The sequence below is a fragment of the Oreochromis niloticus genome, linkage group LG3 (assembly GCF_001858045.2).
Source record: "Oreochromis niloticus isolate F11D_XX linkage group LG3, O_niloticus_UMD_NMBU, whole genome shotgun sequence".
NCBI classification, from domain to species: Eukaryota; Metazoa; Chordata; class Actinopteri; order Cichliformes; family Cichlidae; genus Oreochromis; species Oreochromis niloticus.
Window position 1 is genome coordinate 85,770,343 of NC_031967.2, and position 16,115 is coordinate 85,786,457.

Below are 16,115 nucleotides of genomic sequence, written 5' to 3' on the forward strand. Positions count from 1 at the left end.
GCTGCACAGAACAGACTCCTAAAGAACATCACTGCTTCACGAGGAGCTGAGAACCCATCATACCCAAAACTGTAACAATAAGAAGGAAACATTTAGTGATGATTTGATGTGAGCTGCATAAAAACAGCCACACACTGCTGATGCACTGGTCCATGTGTGTCCTGTATATAATGAAAGTCCATTTTAAAGCCATCTTCCATCAGAGCAGCTGAGCATAGTATTTAGACTGTTACTGACTCACAAGCAGTGCTGGGAAGGTAAGTTTTCAAATGTATTCCACTACAGATTACAGATTACATGCCCCAAAATGTATTTTGTAACGTATTCTGAATACTTTAGATTACAAAATATATTATCATGCTTTTTACAACAACATTAATGTCCTATTGGTATTGGTATGGCGAGTAACATTCAGTAATAGTAATAAATCACAGACCAACTCGATTTGCAAGTTATTTTACACCTCAAACCTTTAGTAAACAATTAAACAAATAAGAGTAAAAATGCAAGAATTTACTTGTAGCAATAAAATAATCTACTAACTATTTTACGCTCCGTTCACACCTAGACGGGTAAACGCAGCTTTTTCTATGCGTATGGGACTTTCGTTCACACGTAAACGGCATTTTGAATCACCGAAAACAGATTTTTAAAAACAAAATTTTGCGTTCACATGGACGAGGAATACAGAGTTCCTTACGCAATGTCAAAGGTGTGCACCACGTTATTGTTTACATGAGATTAATTTCTACAATGGTGGATATTATTAATGTTAATCTTACTATCTGCAGTTTTTACACGCTTACACACGCAGTTACTGTCCTCCCATTTAGAAAGGGAGAGGTGTCATTATTTTCTGTGTATAGTGGTCCATTGTTTATCGCAGGTGTTACATTCTAAACAGCTGCCCTGGGGCAGACTGACAGAAGCGAGGCTGCCATATCGCGCCATAGACAGAGAGCCCGGGAATCGAACCGGCGACCTTCCGGTTACGGATGCGCTTCCCAACCCCCAACTCCTCTTGTTTAAACACAAAGTTCAAACCTTGTTAGAAAAATAAGTCCAGTATTATAGAATGAAACCAAAGATTAAACCCTGTTTTCAGAACATGTGAATAGAGCAGCTGCAGAGAATTCAACATTAATGAATCAATGGTACGGGAGTAGATGAAGCAAGAAGAATGAGTCAAGTTTGACTTCACTGACTGTTTGGCTTTGCTTAATGTGTCTTATAATCTGACAAATGCGGTAACTTCTACCTTCCTTTAGCATGTCCAGAAGTCAAACTTTTTGTTTGACTTCTGTTGCACAATTCCAAGTACCTCGGGTCCCTTGTCACCTCGGACTGCGAGGTGTAAGAAATATTTTTATAAACTATTATTGAAAAAATATTTTAATAGTAAGGCAATATGAGCAGTGTTACAGGCATAGCCCTGAAGACTGTACTGTCATGGGCAGTGTGGTCCGTGCAATTATGCACATTTTTCTTTCCTTTTTTTTTTTTAACAGCGCATTGTGTTCTGCGTCCTGATTGGCTGTAGACCATTAACAATCAATCTTTTGTCTCCTGTCCAGTACAGAACATGTTCAGCTTGTCAAATTTACATAAATCTTCACTTGCTAGCGGTGTTACTCTACTCTACTGTATGTTTGTAAGTTTTATCCCCAACAAACTGTTATGTTCTTAGTCTAGGCGTGTAATGAATCAAATGGATCAAATGCGGTAACTTCTACCTTCCTTTAGCATGTCCAGAAGTCAAACTTTTTGTGCCACAGTTAGGATCTTCCACAGCCATTTGGGAGCTACCGCAGGAGCCTTTGATGCAAAATGTTTCGTCAACATTGTTGTGTTTTGTTATGATCCAATGTTGTCAGTGTTTCTTTTATGTGTGACTCCTCCCACCAGAGGATGGCTGTGTGTTTTTTCCCCTTTTCTTTCTTAGGAGGTGGACACCTGGGCGTGCCTGCTGAGTATTTGGTTGCAGTCTCTTCTTGTCCTCGGATTGGATAATTGGTTTATCACCTCCAGTATTACCCATCAGATGACAGCCAACTGCCCCCCTCTCTCCTAGCCTCCACCATCCACCAAAGAAGAACATGTGTTTTTGATTCGTTGTTTCGTAGAGTGTCTTTGCCCATTGATTTGCCAGTATAACCGTGTGTGTGTGGTGTTGTGTGTGTGTGTGTGTGTGTGTGTGTGTGTGTGTGTGTGTGTGTGTGTGTGTGTGTCTGACGTTAGTACCTTAATCTTGTAAATAGCTGTAAATAGATTTGTAAAGTAGCAATTGTGTATTTTGTTCACCTTGTATATATTGTTCACTGCAGCAGCCTAGTAGGCGTGAGAAGCCATTTTTGTTGATTAAGTTTTCTCCTGTTCTTCGTTTAGAAAGTTAGGTAAGTGAATTGGCTTTTGGCTGGTTTTCATTTGTGTAGGAAAGCATAGGGACCATTAGTGAGTTTTGTTATTTTTGGCACTGCTCACTGCTGAAGCAAATAAATGGCTGCTTAGCACTTTAAAAGATACTACTGTTTGCGTTCTTTCTTGGGTGGTGCGCGAGTGGGGCAAATTTCTTGTTGCGTTCAATACACGCCTAGACTAAGAACATAACAGTTTGTTGGGGATAAAACTTACAAACATACAGTAGAGTAGAGTAACACCGCTAGCAAGTGAAGATTTATGTAAATTTGACAAGCTGAACATGTTCTGTACTGGACAGGAGACAAAAGGATTGATTGTTAATGGTCTACAGCCAATCAGGACGCAGAACACAATGCGCTGTTAAAAAAAAAGGAAAGAAAAATGTGCATAATTGCACGGACCACACTGCCCATGACAGTACAGTCTTCAGGGCTATGCCTGCAACACTGCTCATATTGCCTTACTATTAAACTATTTTTTCAATAATGTTTATAAAAATATTTCTTACACCTCGCAGTCCAAGGTGACAAGGGACCCGAGGTACTTGGAACTGTGCAACTTTCGATGGCGGGCCGCTGACTAAAGTTGCCCAATTCAAGTACCTCGGGTCCCTTGTCACCTCGGACTGCGAAACTCTGCCAGATGCCAGACTCTGAGTCAACGCAGCGTGGATGAAGTGGCATCAGGTCAGTGGAGTCTTATGTGATAAGAGAATGTCAATCTATCTTAAGGCGAAAGTTTATAAGTCGATTGTGCGCCCAGTGGCACTCTACGGGTCAGAGTGCTGGCCAGTGACGAACTAGCACGAAGAAGCTCTTCACACCATGGAGATGAAGATGCTGCGGTGGCCTCTGGTTCTCACACGACTAGACCGAGTGAGGAACGAAGATGTCAGGAAATGGTGCGAGTGACACTGATCACAAACAAGATGCAAGAGGCAAGGCGCCGATGGTATGGCCATGTTGCCCGTAGCGATAAGAACTCCATTGCAAAGAAAGACCAGCAATTAGATCTGAGTGACAACACGCCACGAGGAAGACCAAAATAAGTGCTGGATGGACCGAATCAAAGATGATATGAAGGTTGCGAATGTTACAGCAGAAGATGCCCTGGATAGGAAGAAGTGGAGGGAGGCATGCAAAACAGCAGACCCAGCATCGTGGGATATGAACCGCTAGGAAGAAGATTTCTTACATCTCTAATATGCAGCTGTCCGCTTACAAATAAACCGCAGCACACAGCGCTCACACAAATATATTCATTCACTTCTTCATAGATGTTTATCATCCATTCATGTGCTCATGTTTGTGACTGATGAAGGCGGCATTCGATTGGTCCATTTTGTGTGGAAGAAGAGAGAAATAACAAATCCAAGGCCCCCTTTTATGTGAGTGTGGACAGAGACTGAAGCTGAGTGAACACAAAGTTTTCCCCCACATTGTCACAGCTGTCATCTCTGACTGCAGGTTTAGCTTTCATCAAGTCAGCTAACACAAAGAAAGCCTGCTTATGATCAAGCTGCGTCACTGTTAAGCTCTCTATTCAATTATACAATTATATTAAAATTCATATACTGAAAAATGTTTCCACTGCTGACTTCAGGGAGCATCTCGTCTTATGAAGAATTAATCATTTAAAGTAGAATTCATGTACCTGAGCTGTGAGATATAAGGCAGACACTGCAGCAAACTCCTCACTTCACTCTCTTCATGTGAGCAGCCTGTCAGCTCCACTTGTTTCTTCTCTGGTTGGAGTTTCAGCACCTCCAGGAGGATGGAGGTCTTTCTCTCTGAGAGCTTTATGGACCAGACTGCAGGAGCTGACTGGAAAACTGACTGTAATGATGGAAGGACACTCAGACGGGTTTTAGTCTCATAGTCCTTCACATGGGAGTACAGATCCAACAGGAAGTCAAGACGATATTGCATCAGATTCTTATCATAGAAGTATTTCTCATGAAGAGGGAATGTTTGATATGTGCACAGTGATGCTAACAGCTCCTGGATCTTCTCTCCTGTCTGCTGCTCTCTCTCTGCTGCTGCACAGAACAGACTCACAAAGATCCTGACTGCTTCATGACGATTCCAAACATCAACACTGTAACAATAAGAAGGAAACATTTAGTGATGATTTGATGTGAGCTGCATAAAAAACAGCCACACACTGCTGATGGACTCCATCTGCTCCATGTTTCCTGTACATAATGACGCTCCATGTTAAACATAACATGAACGAGGGAAACATATCATCGCAGTTACAGCACTTAACTAATTTATTAGTCCTCATAAAAACGAAAACACAAATATTTTAGACATTTGTCAAAATTCCACTTTTAGAAGCTTCTTTAAATCAAGAAGAGACTGTAAAAACCTTACTTTAATTTAAGATTAAATTAATAGAAAAGTTGTTTTCTGCTTTCTTTGTAAAGTAACTATATACTCTGTGTATACTGCATGTGGTGAACGCATGTTCTCCATCAAAACTGTTCACTTAGCTTCTGAATACAATCTGACTTACCTGAGCTGTGAGATATAAGGCAGACACTGCAGCAAAATCCTCACTTCACTCTCTTCATGTGAGCAGCGTCTCAGCTCCACTTGTTTCTTCTCTGGTTGGAGTTTCAGCACCTCCAGGAGGATGGAGGTCTTTCTCTCTGAGAGCTTTATGGACCAGACTGCAGGAGTTGACTGGAAAACTGACTGTAATGATGGAAGGACACTCAGACCTGTTTTAGTCTCACAGTCCTTCACATGGGAGTACAGATCCAACAGGAAGTCAAGACGATATTGCTTCAGATTTTTATCATAGAAGTATCTCTCATGAAGAGGGAATGTTGGATATGTGCACAGTGATGCTAACAGCTCCAGGATCTTCTCTCCTGTCTGCTGCTCTCTCTCTGCTGCTGCACAGAACAGACTCACAAAGATCTTCGTTCTGTCTTCATCTGATGTCTCAGCATCAACTCTGGAACAATAAGAAGGAAACATTCAGTGATGATTTGATGTGAGCTGCATTAAAACAACCACACACTGCTGACACACTTTGCAATGTTTGTGAGTTTCATCTGGATCTTTGTTGATTTTATGTTACCAGAAAAATAAAACTTTGATAAAAATCAGAGTCTGTTTATTTCTTTGGAAGTCAGCAAACTCATAAATCGAGCAGAGGATCAAATAATTATGTCACTGCTGTAAAAAGGTAGAACACTGTGTGAGAACAGCTGTAACACAGTGTTGTATTATTCATGTGCGTCAGAGTATTTTGAGAGTTTAGATGTTATATTTGCTATGGTCACTGAATCCTGGTATTTCTTGGTTTAATGCAGTAACATGTCTGTTTTCTACAGGCTAATGTTTGATATGACAGGAAATGCTGTTTGCATTGGATTCTCTACGATGAAGGAGATGGCGAGCCACCTCTGAACCTGATCACCTCCTTAGCCTGAGCAGCTGCTCTGAGTTTTCACTGTGCCTGATGAGGAGACCACGCCCCCTTTTTCAGCCTTTACCTGAGTTCACCTGTGTGAAAGCACAGCACCAAACAGCTTAGCTGCTGTGTTTCATTCAGGAGCACTTTGGAAGTGAACCTGACTGGACCTGTTTACTAAAACTGACTGACTACAAACCAGAGGAACCAACTACACAACTTCCAAACTCTTAAACATCCCAGAGACACTTTCCTGCATCATCAGGTGACTCCTTGTGATGAGGGAGCAGCTAAAGTAGCCTTCATCACTTCAATATCAACATTGTGTTTGTGCTATATACACTCGTCTGTGTGAAATATTCACTAGTGTTTTGTGATCATTCACATTTGATTTGAAAGAAGAAGTTTCAGTACATTGAAGTTAAAGCTCTGAGTGGCTGCAGCTGCTCAGTGAGTCTCTTTCTCTCTTAAAGCCTCAAACAAACTCAGACTCTGGCCCTGCTCACATTTAATATTCTGCAAACCTTCAGTGAGTTATGTTTGCATTGTGTGATCAATATTTGTATGTTCTGTATCACTTTGTGTGTTTTCCTTTTCCTGTCATGAAGACAGCTCAGACCTGCTGGAGTCTCCAGGTCCTGCTGAGCTTTCAGTTTATGTGATAAATGCTTTGTCAGTCATGGATGGGCCTCACTTTAGACCAGCTCACACAACACACTTCACTAACAACCAGTAACTGTCTGAATTAACTCAGGAATATCTGTAACACATGTACAACTTTATAAAGTGTTCATCCATCATTGAAAAAGTATCAAACTGCTGTCATTAAACATGTTATATTTGAGCCTCTTCAGCAAAACTTCATCATGTGTATCCATGTTTATGATTGACATACTGAGGAGGAGCTTTATAAATGATGGAATAAGTTTTGATTAACACTCACTAATGCTGAAGAGTGTTAGCAGCAAAACACTAAATATCAACAATACAGAAACACACAGAGGGGAACAACAACATCTACAACAGCAGCTTCACCTGCATCACATCACACACGTGGAAATCACATATTTACTAACATCCATCCATTCACTTCCGCTTCTCCTTTTCAGGGTCGCGGGGGGCGCTGGAGCCTATCCCAGCTGTCATAGGGCGAGAGGCGGTGTACACCCTGGACAGGTCGCCAGTCTGTCGCAGGGCCAACACACAAGGACAGACAACCATTCACACTCACATTCGCTCGCACATTCACACCTAGTGGCAATTTGGTTTATCCAATTAACCTATCCCCACAAGTTGCATGTCTTTGGACGGTGGGAGGAAGCCGGAGTACCCGGAGAGAACCCACGCAAACACGGGGAGAACATGCAAACTCCACACAGAAAGACCCCGGCCTGATGTTGGAATTGAACTCAGGACCTTCTTGCTGTGCGGCAACAGTGCTAACCACCGTGCCACCAGGGCAACATTTCATAATTAATTCATTTAGATTTGTTTACTTTGAAAATTAGACTAAATTAATATTTTCTGCTGCAGAAAAGTATTAAACACAAAGATTCACATGTTAGTGGCCATGTTGAGCCTCCTGTCAGTGTTTAGTTTCACCAGACTAGCTCTCTTTACCTGGCTATATCACCATGGTAACAGATGCTGAACACAGCCTGGTGTAGATCAGGTTATGTTCAGTGTCAGATTAAAATCAGCTGTAAGTGAAACATTTTCTCTGATTCTTGTATTTCCAGTCTGCTCTGAGCAGCACAGTCTGTGAGCCACATGGTCACACAAGTTTCCATGTATGCAGCTGCTGATGCAGTGTGAAACAGATGTGGAGCCTAATCTGCTGCACATCTGTTTCACACATCCATCAGTCTGTGTTTAGTCCATTTATCACAGAGAAGATCCACCAATAACATGAACTTCACTTTCATGTGGTGACAAACTCATTGATCAGATTGTGTGTCAGAGCTGAATGCAGTGAGTAACCTTTCATGTTTAAGTGGATCGAGGTCAAAGTGTCACAGCTTTAATGTGCAGCTGTCAGCTTACAAATAAACTGCAGCACAGAGCACTCACACACACATATATTCATTCATTCACATGTTAATGATTGCTACCAGCATCGCTTAGTCTCCTTTGATGCACCAACAGTGTTGCCTGTATTGTTATAGTTACATATTGTTTATAGCTCTTTGTCACCTGTTAATGTAACAATATTTCTTATTAATGGAGGTGAAAATCAGTGGGTCTACTTTGTGTGGAAGAAGACAGAAATAACGTATGAATGGTCGTTGTGTGGATGTGGAGAAGAGAGGCCCCAAATGCAGGCCTCACAGGCTGAAGCTGAACATCCTGGATAACTCAAACTGTTTCACTCTGCAGTGAAAGCTGCTTGATGCTGTTTTGTTTTGTTTTAAAGCCTGTCAGAAACAGATAAATACCTTAAAAGTGTAATTTTTTATAAAGCTTATCAAGCTTTTTTTTTCCCCCCAGGAGGTCTTAGTGATGCTGTAAATGTCACTAAGTGGAGTTTTATTCTCACAGACAAACTGTAACATGTTTAAAAACTGTTGAAGGTAAATGTTACAAATTTGTGGACTCATTTCTATAAACTGAGTTCAATCAACCAGCAACTAAATTCTCAAATAAAGCTAAAATATTTTCATGAATTATTTTCAGCACTCATTTATTGATAGACACACTTTATTGTGTGAAGAACATGTTATTTACCTGAGCTGTGAGATATAAGGCAGACACTGCAGCAAAATCCTCACTTCACTCTCTTCATGTGAGCAGCCTCTCAGCTCCACTTGTTTCTTCTCTGGTTGGAGTTTCAGCACCTCCAGGAGGATGGAGGTCTTTCTCTCTGAGAGCTTTATGGACCAGACTGCAGGAGTTGACTGGAAAACTGACTGTAATGATGGAAGGACACTCAGACCTGTTTTAGTCTCATAGTCCTTCACATGGGAGTACAGATCCAGCAGGAAGTCACTCTGATATTGCTTTGGATCATCATTAGAGAAGTATTTTTCAAGAAGAGGGAATGTTGGATATGTGCACACTGATGCTAACAGCTCCAGGATCTTCTCTCCTGTCTGCTGCTCTCTCTCTGCTGCTGCACAGAACAGACTCACAAAGAACCTGACTGCTTCATGACGAAGTGACCTTAGAGGAAGAACACTGGAACAATAAGAAGGAAACATTTAGTGATGATTTGATGTGAGCACCATAAAAACAGCCACACACTGCTGATGAACTTGTCCATCTGTGTCCTGTTTATAATGACACAGCCAGTGTTGGGGAGGTTACTTTTAATATGTATTCAACTACAGATTACATGGCCCAAAATGTATTTTGTAACGTATTTCATTACAAAATCCTCAATGAGTAACGTATTCTGAATACTATGGATTACTTAACATATTATTAAGTTTTTACAACAACATTAATGCCTTATTGCTGTGTGATTTATTACTATTACTGAAACTTACTCACCATACCAATACCAACTCGATTTGAAATTTATTTCAAACCTAAAACCTTTAGTAAACAATCAAACAAATAAGAGTAAAAATGCAAGAATTTACTTGTTGCAATAAAATAATCTTCTACCTCTTTTAAGCTCTGTCCACACCTCTACAGCTTTTTCTTTTTTGTTTTTTTGCCTGTCCCGTTTGGCTCTTTTGCCATCAGAATTATTGTCTAAAGGCAAAGAAAGATGCCCAACAGATTTACTTTACCAAACGGACCATCCCAGCCTTGCCGTAATGGTCTATTTGATTCACCTTTTATTGTTTATTTATTTATTTTTTCACTTACTAAATACGGGACAGACTTGACTGAGGAAAAGAAAGGGGAGAAAGAAAGAGGAAAAGAAAAACAGCGGACTAGAGGGACAAGGATAAAGGGCAAAAAACAAAAACCAACAAAATAAGCAGACAAAAAATACATATATCGATCACCTGGATCACCTGTTGAGAGAGAAAAAAAGAAAACAAGCAGAAGAAAAAGAGAGCAATAGAATAAACAACATCACGATGATCTATGGGAATATAACAGTAAATACTAAATATTAAACATTATTGTGCAGCACGTAAGAGCGACAGCGCACAGTGTGCTTTGAGGTAGGAGCCAAAAAGGGTGTAGTTTGTGTGTGTGAGCACCTGTGTGTACACCTGTGAGCATGAACGCGCTTGTTTTTAAAAGGTTCCTTCATGTAATGATCTGCTACAGGGTGTGGGGAGCCACAGCCCCGTCCACCAGGGCATGAAGCAGGTATGGAGGAGATCAAAACTCCAGACATCCAGAGGCCCTCAGAACACAAGAGACCAAGGAAGACCAACAGAGGGGCAGCCGCGTCACTATCCCAGAAAGAGCTGAGGAGACTCCCAGATGAGGGGTCACTCAGCAGCCGCAGAGCAGAAGCCAGAGGGGGTTGCAGTGACATGTCCAGCCAGCCAGCTGTGCCAGAGTGACCGAGCCCCAGGCCGAGAGGCCCAAGGCACCCCACCCCCGAAGTGGCCCGAGCGAGCCGCAGGCTCCAGGCCCCGATAAGCAGCCGCCAAGGAGTGAGCCGGTGTGTACCTGGACGCCCACCCCCGGACACAAAGAACCACCAACGCACCGATGTCTGAGGGCGTTTGCCACTGGAAGGGGAAGTGGTGGGGGGAGATGGGCCTCCATACCTTGGAGGGCCTGAGATGTCCCTAGAGAGGTGGCGTCTGATACCCGACCTGACTTATAGACACAGACAAACAGGCACACACAGATACAAACATCCATTCCCACCCTCATGCTCTCAAATGCAATTACTCCAGATGCCTCCTCTGCACCCTGGTGACACACCCCTACCCCAAGGCCCTGCATGTGTGGGTGATAGTGGTGGAGCGGGAAGAGGGAGGCAGCTGGAGATGGGGAGGGAAGGAAGGGAGGGCAAGTGACCCCTCCTGGGGCCAGCTGCCCCGCTGACCCCAGTAGGCACCCCCATACTCCACGACCCGCCAGGGAAAGGGGGCCCAGGCCCATCTGGACCGGGGCCCAGTGCAGCAGCGCAGCTCGGCCCCACAGACCCCGGGACAGTCCACCTGACCCCACCATAGAGAAAACTGCACCCACCCCATCATCCACTCATCTTCCAGACTACACAAGACAATAGACTACCAGGCTAAGATCTTCCTCCACCTCTCCTGTATCTCCCCCTCCTGCAGAGAGAGTTCCTGAACAGAGGAGAGCTCCTGCAAGGTGTAACAACCTCCCCCACCAGTTGAAGAGCCCCCCAGGTGGCTCGATGCACCAGCGGCACCCTGCGCCAGAGCTGGGCCTCATACACCCACCCGCCCACAACCCCAGCAACACACCAACCAGGACCCCAGCCCCCTAGGCCCGGCTAGGGTCCCAGCCCAGAGACAGAGCGCCCCCAGAACCTCACGCCTGTCCCGGACCCACCCAGGGGCAGCCAGGCTACCAGGTCAGTAACCCACGTCCGTCAGCACAGACCCTCCTCTAGCCTCGCTGCACACAGGCACGAGGAAACCGTCACCTAAGAGCCAACAGAGCCCCCAATTGACAATGACCGCTACCCCTGGTTGAGCCCCCATGGAAGATGCTCCTGGGGAACCCCCCAACGCCCTAAGCCCGTCCCTACCCCCACCCCAATCACAAAAGTGAAGGCGGGACCAAACTATGACCCCCCACCCCCACTAGGTGATGGAGGTGATCAAAGTAGCCCAGAGCAATCGATCTGATGTGGTGGCAGAGGCTGTGTCAAGACTAATAGATAATTTCTATATTGATTAGAATTAAGATTATTTTTATTTTTCCAGTTCATGAGGACTGTTTTCTTGGCTATGCATAGGGCAGTGAAAACCATATGGGCTATATTCGTTTCTGTAATGACATTATCTAAGCTGCCCAACAAACACACTAAAGGGGAAGTTGGAATGTTACATTTCAGACACTTTGATAAGTCTTCACATATCTTGCGCCAAAATTTCTGAACTGGTGGACAGAACCAAAGAGCGTGGATATAACTATCCAGTGAATTGGTTTGGCAGTGTGAGCAGTTGTTGGTAGACGTAAAGCCCATCTTGAACATCCGATGACCTGTATAGTGCACTCTATGTAGTATTTTGTATTGAATTAATTGAAGACTGGGATTTCTAATTAGATGAAAGGTTTTTAAGCAAATCTGAGACCAGAAGTTTTGGTCTAAGTTAACTGATAGATCCGCTTCCCATTTTGCAATAGGAAGTGATATTGAATCATCTGTTTTAGAAAGCATTCTGTATATTTTGGATAGTAATTTTGATGTTTTAAGAGTAAGAAATTGAACCACACTTGGTGGTGTTTGTAGTTCAACTTGACCCGATTTAAATCTTTTTTTTACTATGGATTTAATTTGTTGATATTCTAAAAATCTTTTCTTGTTGATCCCATATTGTGTAACTAGTCTGTCAAATGAAATAAATTCTGTTCCTTCTAGTATATGTTCTAAATATTTGATTCCTTTACCACTCCAATCTGAAAAGTTTATCATATTATTGTTTTGTAATATGTCAGGGTTGTTCCAGATAGGTGTATGTTTGCATGGGATTAATGAAGACTGTCAACTTAAGAAACTCCCACCATGCTGTTTGAGAAGAGCTGATGTTGACGCTTTTGAAGCATTCATGTCGATGGATGTTTGAGCTGATAAATGGTAGATCTGAAATCTCTAGATTATTGCAAAGTGCTTGTTCTACATCTAGCCATGGTTCATCTAAGAGTGTATGTTTTAGCCATCCTGAGATAAACTGAAGCCTGTTGGCTAAGAAGTACTGCTGAAAGTTAGGTAGTTCTAATCCTCCTTTATCCTTGGTCTTTTGTAGTGTTTTTAAGCTTATATGTGGTGGCTTATTTTTCCAAAGGAATTTGGACATATATGAATCTAGATCTGAACCAATTTTGTGGCGGTTTAGTTGGGATCATTGAGAATAAATAATTTATTTTTGGTAAGTCCATCATTTTTATAGCGGAAACCCTTCCCATGAGTGATATGGGTAGACAATTCCATCTAGGCAGATCACCTTCTACTTTCTTTACAAGTGGGATATGGTTTAATTTAGTTAGATCCGCAAGTTTGGGAGAAACATTAATACCTAAATATTTTATATTTTCCGATTGCAGTGGAGAAGAAGAAGACCCAGATAGCAAGACGACATTGAATCTATGTTGATTTTTCATCCGAACCGTCGTATATGGTCGGGGTTGAAATGCCAATGTTGTAACAACATTGAAATACTGTGGTAAACCTACGGTCTTACTATAGAGACGTTGTAACGATGTTGATTCACCGTTGTTTTTTTGTCATTGATATTTGATCTATTTATAGTCGACCAGGTGACAACAACAACGTCGAGAAAACATCTATTTATAGTTGACGATCATTCGGCTCCGGTCACCATCAAAAACCATCGATTTGTAGTTGAGCATTAAATTGCATTGCAACTGATCGGGTATAAAGTACCAGAGAAAGCAGATTTATTTTTCACTTGTTATCAATGACTTGGTCTAGTTCACCAGCTTTAAAAAATCGTGTCTACGTGCAATTTATATATAGTTGACCGGGAAATTAAAGCAGCGATCACTTGGACTATTCCGCAGCACCCCTCTCACATTGGTACATCCCCCCAGGTATTCATTGTCTTCTACAGTAGAGCGGGACATTTGATTTACTCTCAGCGGAATTGACCGGAGAAGGCATCAGTTCATGCACTGCACCACGATTAGTATAAGGTAAGAATGAATGATTTTTTTTTTCCTACTCGTTATTTCCATGTTTGCATTTGAATAACAATAAAAAACTCGTTAATGTTGTACATCAACGAGTTTTTTACTGTTATTTACGTTGCTCTCACAAAATGTGGGAGCCCGAAATTGTGTCTACTAATTACAATCCGGCAACAAATAAATTGCACTGCGAACAAAGTATATCAACAAAGAAAACATTTTCGTTTCATAATTTCTTCGTTATATTCCCTTACAAAGCTAGCTTTAACGCTTCGAGGTTTCCTTTGTTCTTGCCGTCGTCTCGGCGCTTGACCCAGACTTTCGCTCTGTAGTTGCTTAGTACTACAAAAAATTCTAAATCTGTGATATATGATTGATAAACGTAAAGTTAACTGTATAAACGTGTTCAATGACTTTGTTACTTTTGATGATTGGAGAGCACTCGCTTCAATTCGCACACGAAAACTTTAGACTCAGTTTGAATGCTCACGCAGCATGCCCACGTGACTGTATGTCGCACGCTCACCTACTTTACGTTGCACGCGTACATGACTTTCCGTTTGTGCCTTAAATAATGAATAAGGCTACGTCCACACGTACCAGCGTATTTTTGAAACCGCTGATTTTTCTATGCGTTTGCACCTTTTGTCCACACGTAATGTATGTCTGGCCGTACATTGTGTTTGTATTTCCAGGCACATTTCACGAAGCAGAACGCAGTCTTCAGAGAGATCCACGTGAGTTTGTAAACTTTTTAAAAATGCAAAGACTTGTGCACTTCAAAAATTCATTGTATACTGTACCTTCTTGCACGTCTCTGTTTCCTGTGTGTGTTGTTAGAAATCAAACTAACTTTAGGAAACAATATGCCAAAAGCATATTTACAATTACTTAAGACCGTTTTTAATTTCTTTTCTTTAGACCAAATGCCCTGTACACATATACGGACTCAGAGGATGAGCAGCCTACAAAAAAACGGTTTCCCCAGGCCCCTCGAGTGAAAATACCAGGTAATAAAATACTGTCTAGTGTCTGTGTACATATCTGTGTCTGACACGAGGAAACTTTTTTGACAAGTTGTCTGTATTCTTAAATACTTAAAAAATTATCTTTTTCTAAACAGCCCTCATCACTCCAGTCTGCCCCCCAGCCCACTGATAGCAACCATCATAATGCCCCACCCAGCTTCCGGCACCTTTCGCCACTCCGGCACAAGCCGACACAGCTTTGCGATCTCGCCAGCATGCAGAGTCTGATGTCTTCCCTATAGATGGTATGCTTTTAAAAAAGCTTTAAAGCTGCATCACAATGTCATTGTACTCTTATCTAAAAAAAAAAAACCAATTTATACTCCTGAATGTCATCTTGTTGTGATTTTTTTTTTTTTTTTCTGTAGATTCCAGAGACTCTGTGAGGCCACTATTACAAGGCAAGTTTGAACATCTTGGAATTTCACAGTTTACATGGTATAACAAATATATGTGACAGGCAAAAACTAGTAAACACTTTTAGCAGTTACAAGAACTAACAAATGAATATCCAACAAAAGGGAATAGAAATACATTGTACTGCCAATACTTTGGTTTATTCTTTGTATGACTTGAAAATCAGGCTTTAGGGAAAACTAAATGACATGTTTCTATCATCAATTACATGAAGTAAACACACAAGCACTTGCATACACATTTAAGACATGAGACATGCTAATTCCATCTCATAAAATGTGTCTATAGGTGAGACGCTTTGCGTTGATTGGTGCTGCTGGACCACACTGGAGGTGCGAGTCCGCCGTGTAATGGTTTATGCCATTACAAAGGAGCTGGCCTCTGTACTCAACTGGGCAGGGGAAAAAAAACAAGGACCAGACAAAGCAAAAAAGGGCATTTAAAGAGACAGCGCTGTGCAGATGCATATTTGGTAAGTTTTAACATTTATTGTAGTTTTATGAGCCTAAAGTGAACAATAAAGGGATCAATTGATGTGCTGGGTGCGTTTCACATTTCCTATGTCTGTTTTTTGCTATATTACTTTGTCTTTCTTAACAAGACTTTCATGTCCGGTTAATCTGGAGATGGAGTCTTTGGTCTTCGGCTTGTTTTGTCCTCGGGTTGTACACTTTGTACAGCCCGAGGACCCCATGTTTTCTTTTTTTTTTTTAAAGGATACACGGCACACCATGCTAAGACATATCACATTTTCAGCTTATAGCTCTTTGGGAATCAAATGCGGCAGTTTGCTGATTTCCGCCTGGTGACTTTCATGTTTATCAGCCTAGGAGTTTACATACTTTCTCCCTGCTGAAGACAATTAACAAGAGCTTATTCATGTGCTCTAATTCCCTTTTTTTTGTCTTTGTTTTTTTGTCCTAGATGGCCTGACGCAGCAGGTAGGGGCGAACTCTGTCTGAGTTGGTCTTTGCTCAAGCAGTCCAGAAATGGCTCAGATATGCTCCAGATCGTACGGGTGGCGCGCAGGACGCACATCATCCATCCCCATCCCAGAGTAAATAA